This window comes from Mya arenaria, chromosome 13 (assembly GCF_026914265.1).
Source record: "Mya arenaria isolate MELC-2E11 chromosome 13, ASM2691426v1".
Lineage (NCBI taxonomy): Eukaryota > Metazoa > Mollusca > Bivalvia > Myida > Myidae > Mya > Mya arenaria.
Window position 1 is genome coordinate 31,265,093 of NC_069134.1, and position 26,044 is coordinate 31,291,136.

A 26,044-nucleotide genomic window follows, 5' to 3' on the forward strand; every position below is an offset into this window, starting at 1 on the left:
GGGCCCGTGCACCGTCCCCTAGATAGCCGGCAAATGAACTATTATCACACCTTATATTAACCTTAAATTGATACTTCAAAAATTAAAACGCTGCTATATATATACACACTGCATTTGTCACAATTATGTCCACTTGATAAGATGCTTAAAAGCCTTTTTGAGTTAAGGTTGAAACGCGTCAACGATTGTAAATATTATATATTTCGAAACCTCAGATGAATAAAAGTTTTGAAGGTTTTTTTCTTTCTTTCTCCCGCCCAAGTTACGATTTCCTGAACCGCCACAGATTCAACGTGTATTTTCGCGTGAATGACAGTGATATTAAATAGAACACCACAACAACTAAATCCAAGAATACACCTATGTACGATTTACTTTTTTATGTCAGAAGCTTCTTGTTACATCGTTTCTTGGAACAAGGGATAGTGGAAATTTCGAATTGAAATTGTGATATCGCCAAATGGTACTTCTGGGAATTAATTCAATTCTAAGCAAACATGATTGCAATTAAATCAAATCCCATTTAGCTCTGTATTTTCAAAAAATATGATAGATCAGAAATTGACTTACCGGAGCGGATCACAGTAAAGTGAATTGCTGGCCTTTCTAATGTAAGTGATTTGAATCGTCTCGCTAAAATCTAAAATGCAGCTCACTTTAAAGGCAACTACAATTTGAACAACCTTTAAGTTTAGTTTTGATATATAAATCATGAAGTTAAGGATTCCAGCATCGGAATGAGTACATAGATTAAACAGTTGGTGTTCGGAATGAATATTAAAGTGACGTTGCCGTGACTCCTGCAAAGACAAAATATTCAATACTTCTTATGGTTTTATAATAACCATAACCTTTAAAAATCTAACAAAACCCAATGCAAAATGACATCTAATAGTGCCTATTTGGTGGTAGAATATTGCTATATTTTTACCTGCTCAACCTCAATACCAAAGTGGAATGGAATCTTCGAGTAGATTAACTTAAAAATTACAAGTACCGAGATTGTTAGCGTACTGAGAGATTTATCCATTATTCGAGGACCCAGTATTAAAGGGACTCGCTCATGATTTTGTAATATGCATTTATAGTTTTATGAAGTGTGGCTAATCATAAGGAGTCATTAAACTAAGATTCTGACGGCAAGAAACCTTCAACACAGTGATATATGTTGAAATATTGTCTATTAAGTCCACGATTTTGAATATTCCACGATACTAACGTATAAAAAAGGCTTAAAACTGAGTTATCCTTATGTTTGTAAATAAGTCATTGTCGGGGTGAGATTGTGTTGTCAATTATCTATTTTTTCATGGCTGTTGCGGCGTGGGTTCAAACCCCACTCAAAAAGAATATTTATTTTCTGTAATTTCGGTATCGAAGCGCAAAATAATATTAATATAAGTATTTCCCGATGCATTACCGGGGGGAACTACTCGTGCACAAAATATGAGTGTGTCCCTTAAAGGCGGGGAAATACAGTAGGGATTGTATTGATTTCCAGCCTAAAAGGTTACTATAATTATCAACATATTCAATAGATGAAGTTTATTATTTCAAAATTATATTTCCTTCTTGAAACTCTGAAACCAAACTTAATTGAACCTAAACAAGAAATAAATTGTACCGACTTCGATTATATCTGATAGAGACAAGTCGGCTCATTTTCTTTTAATGCACTTAATTGATTTAGTTTCCTGATGCATGGGTCAACAATTTCATTTACTTATAATGTATTTAATGGATACGTCTCCCGATTGCATGCGCTTTGCAATGTAGCACTTTATTTCTAAGATGTATTCATGAAAACCACTTAGTGACTGCCTTTTCGATGTCTCGCTCCTCCATATTTAGCTTAAATTTAGACACCAAATATATGCATAACCGATTATTTCGTGCGGTTTGAATCAAAAATGTAAAGCCTAAATTAGTTTTAAATGTTAAGGGCAATAAATCCAGGACCGCTACATCACTTTCATCAATTCTAAATCCTTTTAAAAGAATTAACTTTACTGTACAGAAATCCAACAATTCCTTTAGGAAATACTATTTAATATATAATAGTTTTGTGCATGCTCTTCAAACAACAACACATAAAACATGCAGTTCACATTCGCCTAAAAAACTGGTATTAAGGTATTTAGAACTACATGGAAGATCCTTGTTAATAAAGATAAGCTGAAACATTACTCTTAAAAAGGTGAATTACAGCTTTCGATATAAAACATCCTAAATCAAGCTTAGAAGGTGAGTTTCACACTAACCGGTATTTTTATTTTCCTGTCAAAACTAGAAAACAACAAAGTGTGTGTCTGGATGATTTCAGCAAGTCAATAATGATACAACAGTTGAGAAAACTTTGGTCATCAGCAGCGAATTTGTCATCTTCGTTTAACCAAATGGACATTTGAAAATAACCAGTGGCCATAGACACATCAGTTTTGATGTTTTAGAGAATTTCTTTATCTTTAACAAACAATTGCATTTAAAGAATTTGACCTTCCAAAGGTTAAATCCTTTGCGTGATAGCATATTATTCTGGTATCACTTGCAAGTAGATAATTCGTTGAACAAAACTGACATTGTACAAACTTCACTCCGCCACTATGTAATGTTCTGTTTTTCACTCTCCAATCTTTTACATATGTTGATCAGTACGGTTAACCCTTTGAAATATAATATGGTCACCGCACATTAACAGGTAGCACAGGTAACAATTAAACTAACAAGTAATATATATATTGCATTTAAACTTATTTGTTGATTTAAAAGGTCATTGACAAGCCCAGTAGTTAATCTAAATAACTAACGCAGATCCCGTTAAAGGCGTAATGTTAGAAGGACTTACAAGCACTTATCGAGAGACACGTGACGTCACAATGATCCTGTTAAAGGCGTAATGTAAAAAAAGACTTACAGACACTCATCGAGAGACACGTAACGTCACAATGATTCTGTTAAAGGCGTTTTGTAAAAAGGACTTACAGACACTCATCGAGAGACACGTGACGTCACAATGATCCTGTTAAAGGCGTAATGTTAAAAGGATTTACAGACACTCATCGAAAGACACGTGACGTCACGATGATCCTGTTAAAGGCGTAATGTTAAAAGGATTGACAGGCACTCATCGAGAGACACATGACGTCACGATGACCCTGTTAAAAGCGTAATGTTAAGGATTGACAGGCACTCATCGAGAGACACATGACGTCACGATGATCCCGTTAAAGGCGTAATGTTAAGGGATTACATGACGTCACGATGATCCCGTTAAAGGCGTAATGTTAAGGACTTACATGACGTCACGATGATCCCGTTAAAGGTGTAATGTTAAGGACTTACAGGCATTCATCGATAAACACATGACGTCGCGAAGGTCCTATCAATGGCGTAATCTTAAAAGGAGTAACATGCACTCATCGAGAGACACGTGATGTCACGACGATACTGTTAAAGGCCTAATGTAATCTTGCAGGCACTCATCAAGATACACATATCGCTACAAAGATCCTGTTAAAGGCGTAATGTTAAAAGGACTATCACGCACTCATCGAGAAATTCATAACCTTACGAAAGTAGAAAAAATACTTCACATACATTTAAGTATCTGTATTATAAACTGTTGTGGTTTTCCTTAGTGGTTTTCCGGTAAGGAAAACAAGAGTTCACTGGAGTTGAAACTCGCTCATGCGTTCTCAATCTCGTACATGTCACAAACCTTACCATTAATACAGGGTTAAAAAATTTCGGCTTTGCATTGTTCTACAAAATAACGTCAAGTATTGCATCTGTCTAATAAATCATAATCCCATTTAGCACACTCGTGTTTTACACTGCTTTTTAGCATGATCTCTTTTTTTCGAATTGTTGGCACCATATTTGAGGAAAGTTAATTTATCTCTATTGATTACAGTAACAAACTCTCTAAAGAAAGCCTTAGGCTCATATATATATATATTTGACGAATATGTTTCCTGAATGATAAAGTTCCCACACTTTAAACAATTTTAAAACTACAAACAGGAAACAGTATAAGCTACGTACGTTATTCATTGTTTTATTATTTATATATATTTTATTACAACTAGTTTAATCGTTGTTATTTCCACTGTTTAATCAAAATAACATTCGTTCAGATATTGAAATATCTTCTGATATATTAAACCCAAAAGTGTAAAAGAATACTTTTGTAACCTAACGGAAAATAAGCAAATTATTAAGATTTTTGTTCCTAAGATATATATGCCTTCACTAAGTGCTTACATTTTTCACTACTTTCTAGAGCATACTAGTATGTAAATGTATATGAATAGTGTTAACTAAATATGATCTTACAAAACATGAGCTAATTTTTATGACAAAGGTATAACGTAGACTTTACAACAGTATTTAAAGTCATTGACCTTGATCAACTAAACTGCTAAGCGTATTGCTACTATCCATGTTATTTCAGTTCACAACTGGTATGACATGATCAATCTTGTTATAGCATTAATTGATATAAGTAAATGGCCGTTGTGCTATTATTGAATTGTAGAATTCGTCTTCGTGGAAACGATAGTCTTTGATGAATACAAGATATTTTTTATTATCTGACAAGTATTCATCTTATTCCAGTTCACATCTGGTATAACATGATCCATCTTTTATAACATTAATTGCTTGTTGTGAAAGCGATAGTCTCTGATGAACACAATAGTGTTATTATTGTTGGGCATTTATGTATAACATTTAGATTACGATCTGGAGGAAAGCTGTGAATATTCTGGAGAATGTTTGACTCCTGGGAATAAGATGTAAAACGATACATAATTGACAATCAAGACATATGAATGCTTAGAAACCTGAATAGAATAGCTCCATTTGCCACGATGATTGCTATTGTTTCAATGCCTAGACCGATGTGTAAGGAAACGTTATGCATCAGTGTTTGCTACATTTCAATTATATGATGCACTTTATACGCTCGATGACACACTATGTAACTTCTTGGAGACACATTCATTGGTTTTGGTTGATACTCACTTCTTGATTGAAAGATAGATATATTTATTTCGGCAATGAGTGCATAACATGGACAATCAAAACAACATGTACAGTAAATAAAAAAAATTATTACAAACATGCGAATATGACTTGTCCATGCCTTGCACACCAGCCCCAAGGATAACTCAAAAAGGGTCACAGAGAACCCTTATTTCCATTGATTCTTAATTCTGTGTTATAGCAGACTGTCGGAAGGAGAGAGTTTGTGTTTCACGTCTTTACCTTTAGTTCAATTTCTGTGATACGTTTATTTTTTATATGTTATCATTAAATATTGGTTTGTATGTTGCTTTTAATTCAATATCGATAGTACAAAGTACAAATGTAAGTTTCGGGGCAAATTCGGTCGTCTGCTCAGCGGCGGGGCACTGTCCAACTTGACCAAACCGATCTTTCACTAATTATGTCTAATGGATTATCATTATAGTGGGCATTGAAGTACACTTTGCAATAGTTAGTTAGACCCATTGACACTACTTTTGATTGTCAAACTTTTGGAATTATTTTAATCATTGTTTGAATTTTTCCCATACCGGAGCTACCTTATTAACTAACATATAACATGTATTATAGTTATTACTACTTTTATGTTTGCCTTGACTACTTTGCCAGCTGCGTGATCGCAAAGGAGTAAGAAAAAGAATTTTGAAGATCGGATTGTCACACTTCACATCCAAAATGTTTGTTATTACGAAATGCAGATAAAATCTATGTAACATCATCTACACGGCTAATCAATACACTGCTATTTACAGAGTGTTCTTGCATCTCAATACATGTATCTTTTTTGTGTTCAGTTTGTATAAGAGTGAACAGTTTTGCACTCATTGGTTATACCATCACGCGACGACATAGAACGTATTTGGTTCATTTTAAACGGCAGTGTATGTTAATACTTTTGTAACTCAAGATTTCCATTACCTGTGGGTATGTAGATTTATTTATTTTATTAAAGATTCTAGGGTAAAGGGTAACGGTAAGTTATTTTTCCTTTCTGCAATTCAGATTAATCTTGAGTAAGCAACATCTTATCATCATTTAAGTATCTGGTCCTTTTGATAGAAGTTTCCGCTAACTGCAATTTACCTGCTAACATTTTATAAATTTCCACACACACACATATGAACATATTTCAATTCATAAAATGAGACGTAAGTAATGTCAAGTGCTTTTTTCACCATGATAAGGTGTCCACAGGTTATACTTTGGCTAGTTTGCACATTTAAATGATTTGATTGGTAAATAATAATTATTAGATAAATATTGACCAAACAATACGCATTTTTGCTCACTTTGACTAAACCGAGGAATTAACCAGTGTAGCATATTTATTTACTATTAACACATGATTTCGATGCTAAGAAGAATCTAAAAGGGTAAATCATACGTTTATGAATCATTTACCATTCTGTTTATACTCCGATGTAGTATTCTGTGGTTTTCATCTTCTAAAAGGTAATACATGTTGATCTTTCTTTTTGTTGAATACGTCTTAGTGTGCATCGTTTGAAATCTATTTTCAGTGATCAATATGAACCATTGCCGTGATATATGAAATAACATGATATAACTGATATCAATAAAGGGATACTTTTTTGTGCTCCATCACTAATCCAAAATAGTATTTTACTATTTTCCTAGCTAATGGCCTAACGTGGTACTAAACTGAGTTTCATTAATATAAACATTGATTTCACTTCATTACTTGCATGTAGGAAGAGCAGCTTTTATATTGATAACACTAGTATGAAGAATCTAATTTACATGTTTTGAACAGTTATGTCCTTTTTATATACCTATATGTAGGACCATGTTAACTCGTACATGGTCTGAGGTGTTGTTGTAATTTGTCTTTCAAAATAAGTTTTCAAAGTATCTTTACAATGCAGTTTATTTCATAAACATGCCGATTTTCAATTAGTACAAAATTGTTCTTATTCTTATATATGTTCAATTGTTAGTTTCAGTATTATGAACAACGTCCTAGAATTATACTGAAACCAATAAGTCTTGCTACCCTATTTGCTAATTATTTTGCATATACGCAACTGTCATAAGAGGAAGAATACATAATGTATGTGTTTTACAATTAAACATGTTCCATATTGATGTTCTGACATGAAGTGAAATCGTGTTAGGTTACGGCTAAAGCCTCTATCCATCATCTCTTGCCGCATATTCATGGAAACTGACGGATTTTGAACCATTATTGGATTTCCTGATCTTTTATATGTACTTTAATTGTCATCAACAATTGACCTCACTTCTCAGCAGATCACAATATGTACATTAATTGTCGACGGAAAACGACCTATTCAAATGGCTAATACAATAACTATATACAAATGTCACCCAAGAACCCACTTTCATAACAATCAGTGTCCGCCAGTGTCCTTCGAGACGGTTGGGGTGTCAGGATGATTTCAGCAAGGCGATAGACTGACACAACATTTGAGGAAACTTGATCATCAATGGAGATTTTTGTCATCTGCGTATAACATAATAGACACATGGAAACTAGCAATACGATCGTGTAGATAATAACGGGTATCCCATTTCAATCACACAGGGTGTTTACACAGTCAAGACTTATATTCCGATACATAATGCAATGAAGTTTGTCGGATATCGACCTCATACGTGGCCTTTCTGCACGGCAAAGACCTGCACGGGTTTCATAAGTGCCTAGCACCGGTTTCCCTATGTACTCGGTCAATACCTTGTAAACTAGTTGAATATTGATCTACATGTAGTCACAGAATGTATTTGAGTATTTCTGAACTGGCGAACAGTATGTATGCTTGATCATGGGCGAAACTTGTTCTCAAGGTGTACACAGAATGAATTAATTTACGGACGTGTCATTATCCAGACTTTTATAGTTACTTTATTATAACATATTTGGTTAAGTTGCTTCATACAAACAATAATAAGTTCAATAAGAAAATATACCTTACATTGTTGAATGATTGTGAAAGATTTCCAAATAAAACAAGTTGGTGTTCATTAATACGAAACTTGTTAAGTACACTTTTTTATTTCTTTCATGTGTTTAACAAAGATTAATTGATAATTTTATTCAAAACTGGAATTGAAGATTAGGCGAATCGTGTAGAGCATTGGTTTGCTAGAACATAGCAAATTTTAAACTTCACCCTTATTTAATTTCATGCAATATCAAAAAAATTCGGAATAGCTTATCTAGGTTACGCGTCTCTGCACAAAAACTTTAAGTCGAAAGTGGAAGATGAGCGAAACCAAACCCTAACCCTATTAATCAGAGAAATTGTAACATTTGCGAAGTCTTAGAATACGAATACAACTTTGTTTTGGAATGTAACCTTTTTTTTACATCCGAGGTAAATACATTCGATTGTATTGTAGAAGGAGACCATTTATGCAAACAAATATACAATTAGTTTCATAAAAAAACAATGAAAACATGTTAAGAAAAAATCAGTGTAAATTTGCGTGCAAGTAGGTCAACTCGATATAAAATGTAAAAGGCTCTCTAATCTTTACAGTGGCTAGTGTGTAGTGTGAAAACTCATGACTCTTTTGCACACGTGTTTGTTAAGACAACTGAAACTAATATTTAGCCTTTCGCGTTTAGAATCGCAGATATCTTATAGGTGTGGTTGCCGAAAAGTGTGTGTTGCCTACGAAGCTTAGTTGTAAAGGTTACTGTCAATCGGCAGGTAATTTTCTCAGAAAATACAAAGAAACTACTTAATTGCATTAACGGCTACCGTTGTTTTAAGAAATAAACCGATTTGTGAAGAGACGTTTCAATAAGGGAACATAAAATGCATGCAAATACATATGGCACGCTGCACGCGAGCCTGTCTAAAGAGTTGGCTTTTCCATTTACGGATTTCAGTGCGCATTTTAAGGAACGCATAAGTCATTGTTAAAACTCAATTACAGCTGTGCACAAAAAGGGAAATGCTAATTTAGCTAACACGAAATTATTCCCTCTGTATTTTGGTACATTGTAATTTTATCCACGGAAAGACCATGAAAAGATTTATTTCCTGACAGTGTCGATTGTCTACAACTAGATGAAAATAAATGGTCCCAAATAACATATTTCCAACCTGGAAATACATATTTCCAAAATGCAATATGGGACTCTTAAAATCAAACCAGTTCAAAATATTTTCGGTGGCGCTCATTAAATAGTCATTACATTTATTTCATAACTTTTAAAATTAATACCATCATATGCTTATTTTACTGTTGCTTGGTCATGTTGTTGCGATATTGTTTACCGCTATTGCATTAAAGGTTGTTGCTGCTGCTTATGCAACTGTTGATGTCGCTGTTGTTGTTGCTTTTGGTGTTGACAAAAGCAACACAACACTTCATTAATATTGTGTTAACTATTATGCACCGAAAAACAAAACAAAAAGTTGATAAAGCTTTCGGCACGGTTTTCAGAAGAAACGAAATTTTGCAGACTTAAGATGACACCAAACAGTTCTTTCTGTCTTCAGATGGAATCACTAACGAAGAAAATATTCTTATAGCTTCTATTTCAGATTGACCTTTATCAGAGTAAACTGATTACACTGCATTGTATACTGTCTTCCCGGAAACATGACGTACTAAATGGTCAAAGTGACATGATTTTAGTTGCTAAATATATAGGTCACTATCTTGTTTTCGAGGTATGTCTGATAAAGAAGTACACCTCTGTTTGTAGCTGGCCAATCTTTTTGCATTCTTACATAGGAATAGTTTAAATTCAAACGAATATGCATTCTAACGCAAAAGTTCATTATGAACGTGAATTGTTTTAGGTTTTACGAGTTCCAAGGAGGTACCAAACAATCCTTGATAAATACACGTATTTTTATAAAGTATTTATGCACTGTGCTGTTTGTGGAGTTTTGTGCTGTTGTTCCATGTTTCTTGTTTGTGATTTCTTGTGTTTGTGTCATTGGCGTTAACCCAGTGCCATTAAACAGGGTTTATGTTTAAACTTTTAGATACCTAGCCTTTTTCTGTACTTTTTCACATCAGTATTTAAAAATCGTTTATGATTTTCTGTTTTATAAAACCATTACGAACGGGTACAACAAGGCTCATAACTCCGGCTCTTATTATTGACGAGCGTCAAATATTGTTTCACGGCTCTCTCGTCTTATGCATGACTTCGTTTCAGTGTTTTTCGGCTTAATATGCTTATCGTCTATTTCATGTATGAATGTGTTGAATCACATCGTTAAACCTGTAAGAAAATCATTGAAATCGAATTCCAGTCAAAATGTTTCATATGGGACTATAAATTGAACAATAAAAAAGCTTGTTATCGACCGTATGTTCTACAAAATCCAAACCTAAGACCCAAATCGGCAATATGTGTCATTATAATTACACACAATCCTTTGTATGCAATTTACGCAATGTATGCTCAGTCTTTGAGTAGTATATATAGTGCACCACAAAAATAGGAGAATTTCCAAAAGTGAGTTTTAAAATAATCTGTTAATTATAATCTTCAAACGAACCTCGCTGAAACGAAGCATGCTCATATTTAGGAAGGAGTCATAAGAGAGACCTCTTCTTAACATTATACATGATAGTAAATGCACAACGCTTCATTAGCTATGGCGTGTAATACTTGTATTATAATTATACGTCCAAACGACTCTCTAGCTCATCACAAAGCCTCTTCGAAGCTGAACAAACAACAGAGTACGTACAAAATCCTCCATAGACTTATACGTACCATTAGCAAAATTCACAGTAGGGTTTTGCCTGCTTCGCCTCTTTCTGTATATTTAATAGAAAAGCATAGTATCCTTCAGCCATTTATTGTAGACAAGCTCTCTGATCCGCTTTTTAGATTGAAAAGAGCTAGAATATACTTGTTGCTACGAAGGTTGCTTCCTGGGAGTCTGATCCATGTAGATTGCGAAAAGAATTTGTCGTGTGAATTTAATGTGTGTGTTTAGTATACTGACATACGTTGTAACCTACTTTCTCGTACCGACATCTTTATTGATTAATCTTGGGGTTGAATGCTGTTGAAATAACGTCTTAAAGAACACCATGTCGTCAACGTTGAATACATAATGCAATCTCTGCCTTATTAAACTGACGAACTATACTGATCTAAATCAGTAGTAGTTCCTTTTAATTGTAATATATTTTGTGGCACACCCTGTGTCACTATAGCGCTGAAGCCGATGCTATGGGTATGTGTCAGTGTTGTACCTGTCCTTGCAGTAAATAAGGCATGACAAGGACATTTTCGTTTCCTGTTACCTAACATATTTTTTTTTTCTTCGTCCGACCAAATTTTTCTCTTGCCGATGGTCATTTTCTATTTGTTAACCTTTATCCCATTGGTGACATTGCTCCGGTTAATCCTGTCAATAAATTATGCATTTAGTTATTGGCATGATGGAACTGAATTCTGAAAATGATATTTTAATTATTTACTGTCCGTATCTCTTGTTGTTTAGTCTTCTAAACGGGGTTGATGTTAAATCGTTCGGCTACGTGCTTGTAATGAGTCAACTAGTCATGTTATTTGCTGTGCCAACAAATCAATTTGCGCAAGTTTTATTCTTTGCCATTCTTCGCCATGTTCTTTATTTCTATAGTTAACAGCATGTTAATTATAGCAATATGCTCCAACTTTATTGACACTGATGACTTATTATAATCATTTAGAAAATGCTTTATATCTAATGTTCTTTTACAGCAGTCCATGTAAAATCGTTGTTTATATGTTTGACGTTATGGGATATGGTAATTATTTAAATATAGTTCGCGTTTGAAGTAAAACGTAACCGACGGCCGTTTATCCGGAAACAACGCCATTGGAGATATACCGCTGTCATTTTCAGTTCAGCACTTTCAGTAAAGCTTACCTGCTCTATACTTATATTGTCTATTCAACCGACATTCTAAAAGCATTAAATGATTTCACTGTCCGTCATAGCATAAACTATTCTTTGTAAAAAAGCTACTACATTCCTTGTTCGGAAGTGAAGAACAACTGATATTTTCCTTTACCTTTTGTTATTAAATTCTAACTGAATTGTTGTGAGTCAGAAATAATGGGGAGGGCGTTATAAAACCAAATTCAAGAAAATTGGCTGCAAAGTTTTATTTAGGAGTATAGTAGTTTTGGTGGCCGCCGTCTCATCCAAGATGGCATGAGCTTGAAACAAACGTCTATTGCCCTCTCTAAATGAACACCCGTATTTGTTTCTACGGACTGGAAAGGGATGCCTTTTTGCTAATAGTTGTCTTCATATTCGATATCAAACAAATACAATATATAACCTAAAATGGCCAACATTTGATGTACATTGGAATGCATATGCTCCTCTACGTATTCAGTAGGCGTGGCAAATTCATAAAATAATGCACTACATATCTTCAATAATGGATGGAAGGTTATTGTCCAGAAAATCAATCTAAAACATATTTAGGGCTGATATGGAACTTGTTTACGACAAATGGTCAGTTTCGGAGTTAGGTTCGATCAATTTGTTACAAAGAAAATTACAAACCACACATTTCGCTCCGTAATGAATAGCCTAATGGTAGGAGAAGTACTTTCTTGGAAAAGCGAAATACCTCACCCAAGAGTAAACTATGTGCGAATACACGTGCAATGTAGATACTTTTATTGCAAAAAGTAAAAGTTTTATATTTAACAGAGCAACTTTTTATTTAATGACAATTGCAAATCGCCATGGCCTGGTAGGGAATAAAATAGAGTTACGTGGAGGTTTCGGGGGACGATTTCAAATTTGTTTCGAATCGTTTCCTCATAATATTTCTTTTAAATATTTGATATGGTTCATTATTCATGTTTCATATGGGCATGTTTCATATTGTTACAAATGCGCTGATAATCGGCAAAATTTGTGGACGATTGAAATGCTGTTACATTGCAGCAGAGACGTAATATTTATATTTTAAGATATAAAATCCTTCATAAACTTGACATTTTTAACGAGAAATAATAAATCGTGCCGTAAATATCACTTTGCAAGCTGAAAGGAGTCAAGGGAACCGTTCGAATGGGTGTACTTTTAAGATCATAAGAAACATAAAGTCAATACAAATACCAAAGGCATAAAACATATAATACTTCATTCGTATTACGTGCTAGTGTTTGTTATTCCTGCGAGACCCTTAACACAAAACTGTCAAAAAGGCGTTAACAATTAGGGTGGCTGTCGTTTTCCAAGCTAAGGAAGCTTGAGATAAATTCAAAGAACCATTAAAAGCCTTGACAATGTATAAGATAGCTATGAATTGTTTATAAAAATGTCAATTCTGTGCTGTGACCTCATGACAAAAGAAGAGGAGGGAAATCTTAGGATCTTGTCAGTTATAGTGTCCAGATGAAATATATTAATCTAGATGAAATATAATAATCTATGATTGGCGTATACAGGAGATATGGTCGAATGTCGAGTGCTTTAATCAGGCTTGTAATAAAATGGAAATATGTCAGAACGTTATCAGATGGCAAATATTTAAATGTATTTGTATTATTTATTATATTTTTTTTCTATTTGCTCTGCTCTGTAGTTTGCATCTTATTATTGTAGAAACATAATCACATCATCCATTTATTTCACGAAAACGTTCTCAACGCTCACCTTCCTATTATATTTTTTGTTTTGAAATCATGTATGCTTATATTTGTGATTTTAGTAACGAGTACATTCAACATAACCTGCGGTTGCTTTCAAACTAGATTGTCTGATGTAGATGTTCGAAAGTTAAAAGGAATATCTTATTTTAAAAAGAGCACTGGTTAAGCAATACGACTAATTCAATGCCAAGCCCATTCGGCAGTAGCCAAACATTTTCTGCGTACATAAATTACTGCGTTATAAATTTACTGAGACACACAAGACAGAATGCAAGTGATTATCAACATATACCAATCGGCTCCGGTCCGGATAAAACTCCGTTAACCGGTAACCACGCTTGCAGAGCTACTACCAACGCAGTCTACTCGAAAATTAGATGTATTTTCTCCGGCAGACCTTGCTTTATGTGTTCGTGTAAATATTGACGTTGAAAAACGCACTGGCTGTACATTTTACCAAAGATAAGACGTTTGGTTGTTTACTGAGTTCATTACGCGTTTTAATTTTTGTTAATTGTTTACGTCGAATAATTCCATTATAATTCCACTTTGAGAGATTATTCATTTTCATTTTGTTATCAGTTTTTTTTATAGAATTGTATTATAATGTTATTTATTATGTGATTTCATATTGGCCAAGTTATTTGTCCGAGGTAAGCTGTATTTGCCTGAGCCCAAAAGTATTTTATTAATAAACTATTACGTATGGTTTGACATTTTGGTTAAACAACATTCTAATAACTTACCTCAAGTTTATATTTGAAGCCTGTTAAATCGCCGAATCATGCATTGTATCTGCTTTTCAAGACTTGACTTTGCTGAATTTGACATGCATCCTTTAGTGACATTGCACGTACTTAATAATAAAGCGCTGTAGAGTCTAGGAAGTATGTCTTTTCTTCTTTATTTCGTAAATCGTATGCAAACACGTCAAATGCTTCACCTTCTTCGTCCATTTTTTCGGTGTACACAAACATTATAGTCCTTAAAAAACACCAACGGGTTAAGAAAAACTGTTATATTAAACCGTACAAGTGGTTGACTAATTTAATAGGCTAGTAATTCCAAATGATTTAAACGAAGCACAACATTTTCAAAACAGTCGGAAAACTAAAAACAAAATGGCTAACTTTTGAAATTTGATTAATAATATATAATATTCGATCGTTGTATTGAAATTTAAGAACTTCTTTTCTATGAGCCTAACAGTTAAAGAAAAAAGACGCGGCACGTTGTTTTACTAGACTCAACTCACACAGGCGGTGAAAGACAGTACTTTTCAGCACTGCCAAATTCACCAGAATTGACTATCCGATGTGCAAGAAATATTTATATATCTTATATCCATATATTTACATTGTCTGCTAGGCTCTCAGACAGATTCAATTTACTTACGGTTACATTATATTTAAAGAACCTTATTAAACAATAAATCTTTTCGAAATTGTTTATTAGTTTCGTCAATTGGTACCCTAATGGAAATTAATAGGTTATTATTATCGCAATGTTATTTTGTTTTGACCATATGAAATGCAAATTATATTATTGCCTATTTTTTCCACAGAAGCAGAGGGGATATGCCTTTTAAAGTGACACTCTTATTAAAAATCAATACATACACATGTATAACAAACATCAGTTTTATTGATACACCTTGAACTACCTGCTAAATAATGCATTTATTGAAAATATTAATAACTGATAACAAGATTGTAACCGTGTATTTAATAGCAGAAAGCGCAAACGGAATAAATTATTGGTGAATGCTAAAATATTTGCAGTAGTCTACTATAGTCTCTTAAGGTAGAAATACCGTGTTCTATGCTCATTTCTTTCAAATTAAACTCGGTATCCTTCATAAGAACCATTGTTTTCGACAATTATTCATCCTTTTTGGAATATTAAAACATGTGAAGGCTGATCATGAACTTATGGTGCACGTTTATTACGAGAAAGAGCCTGTCGTGTCACACTTATGTGTGTAGATACCAACATATTACGTTCAAGTTGCTACTTACATTTTCGTCTCGGTATCTTTAGTTAAGGCTTAGTGTTCTATCTTGGAGTTTACTGTTGTTCATATGACGTCTGAAATAACATCATGACGTCCACGTTGTATTGAACTTTATATATATATATTAAAGCATTATGAAAATGATGTATTAAACTGCATGTTCAATGTTAAATATTTATCAGCAACAATATAATGCTTACCTATTTTATGACACACAGTGTTACTTTACCCTTTGAGCAGGTTCTAAGGGGGTGTTTCTGGTTTGCTTGCCTACACTTTCATATTGTTTCACTGCCGTTGGACATTTTTGTTTTGACTGTTAACTTTTTCCCGTCTATCTCTTATTTCATTTATGAATTGCAAGTCCAATATAATCTAATGGTATATTAATCTCATTATTCAAATTCATTTCTTTTGCATCGTATACATGTTCGCGCCCTAGTACATACGTAGTGCCTTTAGGAATGGTTTTAGGTTTACCAAATTCAATTCATTTTGCCTTAGTGTTTAAAACTTGATTTTGTTTTTAAATTGAACCCTGACATACGATTAAATATATTAATTATTTATAGAAAAGAGGGATATTTCATTTCCTTATTTGCGAATACTGAAGTATCACCTCCAAGTTGTGTTCTATTTATTCATACATTTGTTGACAATATAATGCCTTTCATTTTCCTGGATTGACTTTATTCTTAATGAGAGATTTTCGATAATAATTATAAAAAGCAAGGCAAATATTTGACAACTCTGTGTAACGACATGTGATAGTTTGAATGGTTTAGATTGTCATCCATTATTCGTATATCGGGAAGTTATTATCTTATTATAGAAAGAAGCTATCATGAATGGCCATTCGATTGTATCGATGATAAATGTGTGGTAGGAAAATATTTATTTTGTAATATACCCCTTCCTGATTATACTTGATATCTATAGCAAAATGTCCATTTTATTTATTTAGAATTCATGGCGAATGCACCATATATAGAGTTCTATAGTTGAGAACCTAAAAATTGTTTGATATGTGAAATGGAGTTTTAGTCAAGGCTTAACGTATTATTTGACTGATATTAAATGATAAGCTAAAGGAACATTATCAACGTCATAACGAAAGAAAGTACGTCGCACATATTGGCCTGCACTTTTAAACAAGGATGTTTCCTTACATTACTTGGCGCTTTAGAGCGTAAGTATTTATAATGAAAAAACAACGATAAAAGTGTTGACCTGTTACGAAATATTCATTATGCAAGATATCACTTTCTAATTAAAATTCATCACAAATAGAAAGGATTGCTTGTGCATTTATTGTAGATGATGGCGAATGTTTTACCTCTAGGGAAAACAATCCCTTGTAATAAAGGTCTAGACATTGCCTCTGTTTTTTTTATCACTATTTGATCTGGAAATCAATTCGTATTCATTTCCCATTCGACGCAAGTGTCAAACATTCCGATTCAAACTCATTCAACGTCGAATGAGGTATGGCGAGCCAACTGAGGCTTTATGGAAGCATACAACTAGGCTATAAAACAAAACAGCGTCAAATGGGATGTAAATCTTGTTTTAAAGTATACAAGTTTTGGAGTCCTCCATCAGGTCCAAGAGGAAAACGGGAAACGTTAACTTGGTCTTTCTCAAATGACACGCGTACTTGTTTTAACGGATACGAAACGGGTCTATGTCAGCTAGCAGTTGTTTTTATATTTGATATAAAACAAAAATGTATTCCCTTAAATGTACAAGTTGACATTAGTGTACATTTGATGCATACCCTCGTCTATGTAACCTGTATATGTAACCAAATTATAAAATGATTCTGTATTCTCATAAACGTAAGGAAGGTGACTGGCGTGGAAAAATCTAAAACAAATTAGGTGCTGGTATGAAACTTCCTGACTAATGGTCATTTTCTGTGTCTGATTCGATCAATTTGTTTCAAAGGAAATTGCAAACAACACTTTACCCGTCGTGATGAATATCAAATTGGTAGTAGAAGTAGTTTCTTTGGAAAGCGTTAGACTTTACCAAAGCGTAAACTTTGTGCAAACATGCGCAATGTGAATCATTTTGCTGTAGGAAGTTAAGATCTTATAATTAACAGAGTTACAAAGTGTTATATGGTAAACTGCATATCGATACCCCATAGTGTGATGCGGTGGAGGATAAAAGATTTGTCAAAATCTCAATCTATGATTATAGTATTAATTTCTAAAGATTAATTGTTGTTAATCATTCATGTTTCATATTTTCAGTTCTATGTTGTTAAAAAGAAAGAACGTAACATTTATATCACGTTCCTTAATCGATTAAATTAAAGACTTATATAAAACAATCAATAAAACGATACAACATCTGCGATATATTCAATGTATCGTGTAAATACAGCCCGCCACAAGTTGAAGCAGTGTAGACATTCAACAACCGCTTCATTTTACAAGTATTTCAATATTATATGACAAGGTTACACATGTGATATCTTTTCGATTGACATTGTGTGTGTTTTAGAACAAGCCTAAGGACCTACACATATGTTGGGCTGAAAACCGTCAACATTTCCGCAGCAGTTTGTACTTATCTATATATTGATAATGTTAAAGATATGACGCAAGAATATCCGCATTAAAACACACGCATGTACGATTAATAATATAAACGGTGATCATGACTGAGGGGTGTGATAGGATTTGCCTAATTTTACGCGGTAAAAAAGCAAATCAGAACGGTCGAAACCGCTCTTATGTTTAGAGAGTTTGTGAGACAAAGTGTATTCTTTATCCAAATAAATCAAATGCAACTGACCATTTCGACCACTTTTGATCAAACAAATTGCCATTTTATATTATTAGTAATTAAAATTTATACAGTATATAATTAGTAAGAAGGGAGTTTTCTTAACTTACTAAATTTATGTTTATGATAAAAGTCTATAATGTAAATACATTGTTTTAAATCATGAATTAAAAAAATCGGATAAATCTGTTAAAAATTGTTTCCCAGATATTCACATACATATTGACTTTTGATATTGAGGATATAACGAAACATACAATCCCTCACGAGTTTGACTTTTGAGGTGAACATGCAAAGTCTTGTTTTCATTATGAACTATAGGAAGGAAAGATGCTGAACAGTGACCAGGAAACCGATCAGACGAGATGTATTTTTAAGATGAGATGGAACATGCCAAGTCTTGATTACATTATGAACTAAATGTTGCTTAAGGAAGTAACGTTGATAGTTCATATTGGGTTTTTCGTTTCATATGACAGGTATTGAGTAGTTTAAACAAACACCTCTAATCCTGAGAGATAAAACATTAGCAAATGATACATATAACAAAGAAGTACAAGACTAAAATATGCAAATTTAATTTGTGCCAGAGTGCATGATTCCTGCGAGACCCGGAACACCAAAGGGCTGTACAATTAGGATGGTTGTTGTTTTCGGACATAGAAAACTAGATATAATTTGACAAAATCAAAGTCCTTTGTGGCGACCTCTTGATGAAAAACGGAAATATCATGATCATGTCTGGTATGTTGTACAGATGAAAATAATCTATGTTTCGCGTATACTAGAGATGTTGTCCTGTGTCCTTCTTTTATGGTGTAAAAATAAAATTAAAATAAATTGAAAAATGTATCCCCTAAATAAAATCCCAAAGGACTTAATTATTGTTTGGTGTCTAAAAATTACCGAGAGTTGTTATTATTGTCTATCTTTTGCATCTAAATGATATAGAAACCTAACCGCATCAACGAAATAGTTGACTAAAACGTCATCGGCGTCATTCTCCATTTTCTGCAACCTGTTCTGTTATTTTTAGATCATGTAATATATTAATGAAATAACCTACGTGTACAATTAACATAACTGGAAGCTACTTTAAAATGTGTGATTATTTGAAATCCAATTAAATAATTATGTATATGATAATTATGAGATAAAATTTGATACATACCTCTAAAGCATATATAATCGGCGTTATTGACATTCATTTAGCATGTAAAGCCCTCAAATAATACAAGTTACTTACGTCGTCTTTATCTTTTGAGGACAGGTTATAGTGCTGAAGTATCAGACTTGAACATTCACAAAATGTCAACCAATAAAAGAAGAACGGACGTAATTAAATGTTTTTGAAAATCGAGGAAGCCAACAATGGTCACTAATTAATTCCCGAATTTAAAAAAATAAAAAAAATAAAGGCAATCTCGTTAGTAGTGTGCACTTGGTTACCCCAGTGAGAAACTGTGTATCTGGGTCATGGATAATTAATTTTGCAAAATTATAATTATTTTATTTTAGGTGACATGTTAGAAATAGGGATGCAAACGAAGGAGATTCTTTACAATGCTGACATAATTATTTTGCACTAGTTTGCTCGTCCTGGTTTAATCTCAATTTTGTAAGTCATTTATGGTATCGATAATTCCGTGCATTTGACACTAGTTTTTTTATACCAACATCAGTTTGTTTATTTTTAAGTAGATGATTATATCGTAATGAATGAGCAGGTATTTACAATAATCTTGAACTGCGCTTACTTTTAATAATAACACTATACAACACCTGGTTTTGGCAGAATACGTCTGACACGCAATGTGTGTATATTGAAGCATGTCGCTAATCGGATTGACCTTTCGCTGGTGATGATATACGTCCCAGTACAAGAACATTTGTGATGTTTTGTCCATGGGAGGATAATCCTTTTTAACAAGGAATTATTTAAGTACCTAATTGTCCAGCAATCATTGCAGCTTAGCTTTTCGATGTACGACGGTGTATTTGTATATTTACATCTCATCACGTAAAGCGAATGATATCAATATTAAGCATTTCTAAGCTTAACAACTTTTACAAGGACAGGCACAGTAGGCTGTAGCCAAACACTTTCTGTGTTACAGTTGAATGCCATGAGATCAAATGCCACACGCAAAACAGACTAAACATATAAACCGAAATTCAGTTACTATTTACATGGTTCGGTAGGCCTCGAAGACGGACTTAAAAATTATTGTTAAAAAAAGCATTTTTCTTAGTTTAAAATCTGTATTATACTTCATCGAAAGTGTTCATTAACCTCGATAATTGAGAATTAAAAGGTTTCCACGTTCTTATAATGTTTGCCATATGAAATGCAAGTTCAGGTTTTCGCAGAATTCTTCTCCATAGACAGCAGCTGGTAGAACGTGAAGAAATATGGTTATAACCTTCATCGAAAAATATATTCCCAGAGTAGTTGTAACTGCACAAGAATAGGAATTTGTTTAATGTTGTGACAAAGATGTTGAACTATTACAACACCCTTATAGATACGTGGTGCAATTAAAAACAATGATCAGACAACCATAAATAAGATCGTACGACTTTGGCTAAAATAATTTCCGCTAATCATTATCTTGCATCAAAATGTAGATTTCATACTTATTTTATCCTGTTGCTGTGTTTATCGTCTAATTTGCGTGTGTTTTTTTTAAAATGTGCAATTAAATGTATGTCTCCAGAAAATAAATGTAACAACATGTTTGAAGAAAAACTTCCCTTTCCGGTAATTCAACAGCATTTGTTTTCCATTGTTGTTTTCTACGTCGTTTTGCAAATGCAGTCAATAACTTGATGATGTAGTGCATACCAATAACACACAAGTATGCATATTCACACAACTATTAGTTCGCAACTCTCTTATCCCTAAAGCATTGTGCTAAACTTCCTAACTGTGTAGTCCACTTTTTTCTAAGAGGTTATGAAGGTCCGTCCGCGCCCAACCACTGGCTGCAATAATTATGATTTGACCATCATAATTATTTTATACTACATTTTTTAAAAGCTGTTACTGACATCAGTCGGAGGTGAATGCAAGATAATATAAGTTTAGCGTTAATATGTGAAAGTAAGCTTAATTCCTTGTTATGGCTATGTTGCTCGTATTAATGCCACCGCAAAAAAGTATCATTCCCTTCACTGCTATTTTTTTCGTTCGGTGTATATCATGTTGCCAACGATTATAATTGTAAGAAAATATTATAATAAGGTGTGGCTTTAAGCTAGTTATGCCCCATTCATGGTGAGACATGTTCCTTTTGCCCTGTAAATCAGTAAATCCGTCCGTATGTCACACTTCGTTTACGCTTAATAGCTATTGAACGCTTAGACCAAGGAATGTCAAACTTGCTATTGGTTTTAAGATCAGTTGGACGCTGTTTAATGTTGCGGTGATCTTGAGGTAAAAAAACGATATCCGGTAAATGTAAGATCCTTCGGGTCCAGGGACTTCATACCAGAACATTATTAGTTTGTATGAGTTAAGTAGGTAAAAGGTCAAGGTCAATGTGACCTTCAGGTGAAAAACTATTCGTTGGCGGTGACCCTTAGCTCAAAAATGATTTCCACCCATTCACTCAAGAACGTTTGTACCCAGGAAATTAATTCTTGGTTAGCATTGGGCATTACAAGTAGATGACTCCTATTTTTTATATGTTTAGGTCAACGGCCTAGGTGGCGGTTACCTTTAAGTTAAGAAAACAGTTTCCGGGATGTTATTGGAACACTGATCTTATGCAGTAGATGTTAACTATTCAAAACGGGTGAATATGCCAATCTTCAATATCACCGTTGGTTAGTCTCCAATCCAAAAGTCCATTATTGATTATTTCTCAGCTAAGACCACTCAATGAAGGAGACAAGCACTTTTTCAAAAAGCAATCTCCTGTCATGATTAAACTTTATTACTTTTGTAAGAAAGTTTCGCTTTTTAAAACATTCTAACGAAGAAACCTTGCGCCTGGGTATCATGTACCACTCAGCAACAATGACAATTCAAATTACTATTGTCATGATACCCTGTCAGTAAAAACCTTTAATTAATAAGTAGAGAAAACACATTCTGAAAAGGAAAACCAAAGTATGAAAACAGCAGTTTCATTTTGATTAAAACAAGTACGCAAACGTTTATTGATGGTGATGATAGGGGCAGCACTGTTTTCCTATATTTTGTGTATGTTACGTATATAAGGTATTCTGTCAATATAAATAAAACAGAAAAGATTAGTTTTGGCCGAGAATCGAACGTATAAGTTTCTTGAAATAAATCTCAGCATTCCTGTTCTTAGCTGTAAGTGAATATGCAATATAAGCTGATTCAAATATGAATAAAATAAAGGCATACAAAAGTAGGAGTTTAACACATAAGAGTTTCAAAGAGGGCTTAACCGGTTTGTGAATACTTAACCTCACACTGGTCCAAGATATATCAATTAGCGCACAACATATTAACCTAATTTAGACCACCATCCATTTAAAAGAATAACCATAAAATAAAAAGACATCGTTTGAAATGATAAATTAACATATACTACTCAATGACAAGATACAGAAATCACCTTCAAATGCTTAATCCAATCGAAGCAATAAAGACTACTCTAAAGGCTTGATACACTCAGACAATCATCCGCCATAGCTCTAACATATCCATGTCAATATTTTCCAAATGTTCTTTGTATAAACATCCATAAGGCAGTTCTTACTGAGAAAGAAGTTCATTGTATATTGTAGAATGTAATGCAAGGTCCGATGCATTTTAAATGTTTTAAAGGAAATTGCGAATAATTCCTTGTATCAATCCCAGAGCATGGCCATTTCGAAGCGGAAACAGTCTTCCAAGAAATTGCGCAAATCTTGTGGAATGAATATGGAATGAAGAACGTTTTCTTTTCCAAGTTCTTTCGGCAACATAGTTATGTTTCCTTCCAATACACAAGAAGTGTACACTGATATTTCAGATAAAGTCAATGTTGCAAATACCTCATTATTAACGCTATGTGTGGAAAAAAACCACTGTGTTTTAAAATAATGTTTCACAGGATCAGTAAAGACTGCCTACATATATATATATATATATAAAACTATATTAGTATATATTTATCTATAGTATTGTTTATTTATAAATATATCTGTATATACCTATTTCGAAATTAAAAAATTGCGATCGTGTAATGAAAGCTACATGAATATACCAAGCCTGCATGTTTTGTGGTCTTACTCACAAACTTTACCCACTCCCCCTCCAGTGAGGTCTAACTTGGTTACTGACCATGCCAAGGCGATTAACCAATCATTCATCAAAATTGATAAGTTGATTGTTGGTTGTGTAATGCTAGTTGTCATGTAGCGCTGTGTCTCGTGTTTGCTGTTTGTTTGGCCTTGACCCTTGTACCTTTAAAATATCTTGATTATAATTTGGGCTACGGGCCTTGACCCTGAGGTTTCATATGTTGTATTGGTAAATGGCACACGGGTGAAATGGTAAAGCAGAACTGACAATTAGCAAGAGACGCACAAAACAGCAACCACTTGATCATATACGAAATGTTTAAGGTATGTGTTACTATGTATAGTGTTTACAGGGCTTATCAGACAGCATACAATTTAAAAAGACTTCAGAGTAATGTATTGCTTAACATGCACGCAATTTAATCACGATGACAATATGTTTTTGTTTCTACTAAATGCCTTTCACGAGCATCAACATCCGATAATCATTGCATCTCGGGAGAAAATATGTAAAGCATATTAATTTTTATTCTTGTAATTAATGACAATGTCTTGAATAATGGTTATTCCCTGTTTCTGGTCCAGTCAATTTGCTTCGAGGGACATTTGTATCCAGCGTCATACAAACATACTATTTTGTTTTCGGGAAAAGTCTCTATGGAATAAGAAAGTATATTACTAAGGCGTTAACTGTGTGACAATGAATACAATTTGTTAACTGTTTTTCTGCAAAATATCACTAATGATTTTTTATTACATATTCGAGTAAACGACTACTGGAACCTATAACCAAAAGTCCATACACTGGTAAATCATTACCTTCTAAACAATAGAAAAACTGTTGCTTATGATTAACGCCTGTTCCGAGTAAAATGCAAAGTAATTTTGAGAAAGAAAAAATAAACTCAACGTTACCTTGTTAATGACGAACAGGCACTCATCGAGAGACACATAGCGTAAACAACAAAGACAGACTACACATGCATTTAAGTATCTATATTAACAACTGTTGTGGTCATCAGTAAGCAAATCGAGAGTTGAAACTCGTTTATGCGTACACATTCTCACACATGTCACATGTCACATAACTTATCAATAATACAGGGTGATAATCTCGGCGTTGCATCGTTCTTCAAAATTCCTTCAAGTTAAAATTTTGGTCAGGATTGCAGTGTTAAAATACAAGCAAATTTAAATTATTTCACACGTATAGAAGCAGAAAATAGCATATTATTTTATATGCTAAGAAATAGTTTTATATGATATTCTTCTGTCGAAAAAGTTATTTAGAAATAAACGTCTTTTACTTGTTTGTTTACATCGATTGTGACCCGTGCTGACCCATGGGAGAACCCATTTGAAGTCGGGTTATTAATCACCCCGAATAGCTAAAAACATATTTTTAAAATGAGCCAGCATTAACGTGAATACAATGAAGAGTAAAGTGATGACTTAATACAGACATCACCTGCTAACGAATAAATACAGCTCTTACTCATACAAGGTACGAAGTTTTAATTATTTTATAACTTGAGAAACTATACAAAACAAGTAATGTTTACTGTAAGATCACTTACTCACTTACACTAATGGTCTTGAATTTGTTTGTCGTATTAATTTTTAGAGTGCAATTCTCATGTTTTAAAGGCGCTAACCTCAAAATGCAAATAGTATTTGCATTACTGCCTTCAGACCGTCGATTGCCGGCTTTACTTTGCAATAACACATTAGCGCATGGTAGGCCGTTTATCTTAGTTGGACAACCTTTTGCCATTTCGGCAACCACATTTGTTGAATAAAAGCTTTTTATCGATGTAATATGTATTGAAACATAAATAACATAATGCTAAAAAAATGATCGCTAGTTATTTTGATAAGTCTTTTGTCATACAAACATTACATTGGTTTGATTTGAAGCGTTTCACGAGTGCTTAGACACCTTTGCATATAATAGAAGGTTAATTATTCTCAAAAATAATCTCGTTCGGTGATTAAAACGATAACCAGAAGTGCAAGGCATTTCTCGAAAGACTATGCAACTAAACCTTAACCGTCAAACAGCAGAGTCGGATGGGCAAAGATATCGGATTTTTTTTTTCAGTTTGCGACAACACACGTCTTATCGTCGTAAGACTGTTACATACTAGTAAACGACATGTACTCGTTTTAATAGTAATGTCATAAATTTAAGCGAAACTTACGCAGAAATATCAAATCGGAGCCATATCGTCTAGAATGTAATCGCATTTTCTGCTATGAAATAAAAAGTTAATTTGAAAACAGGAGAAGTAGAT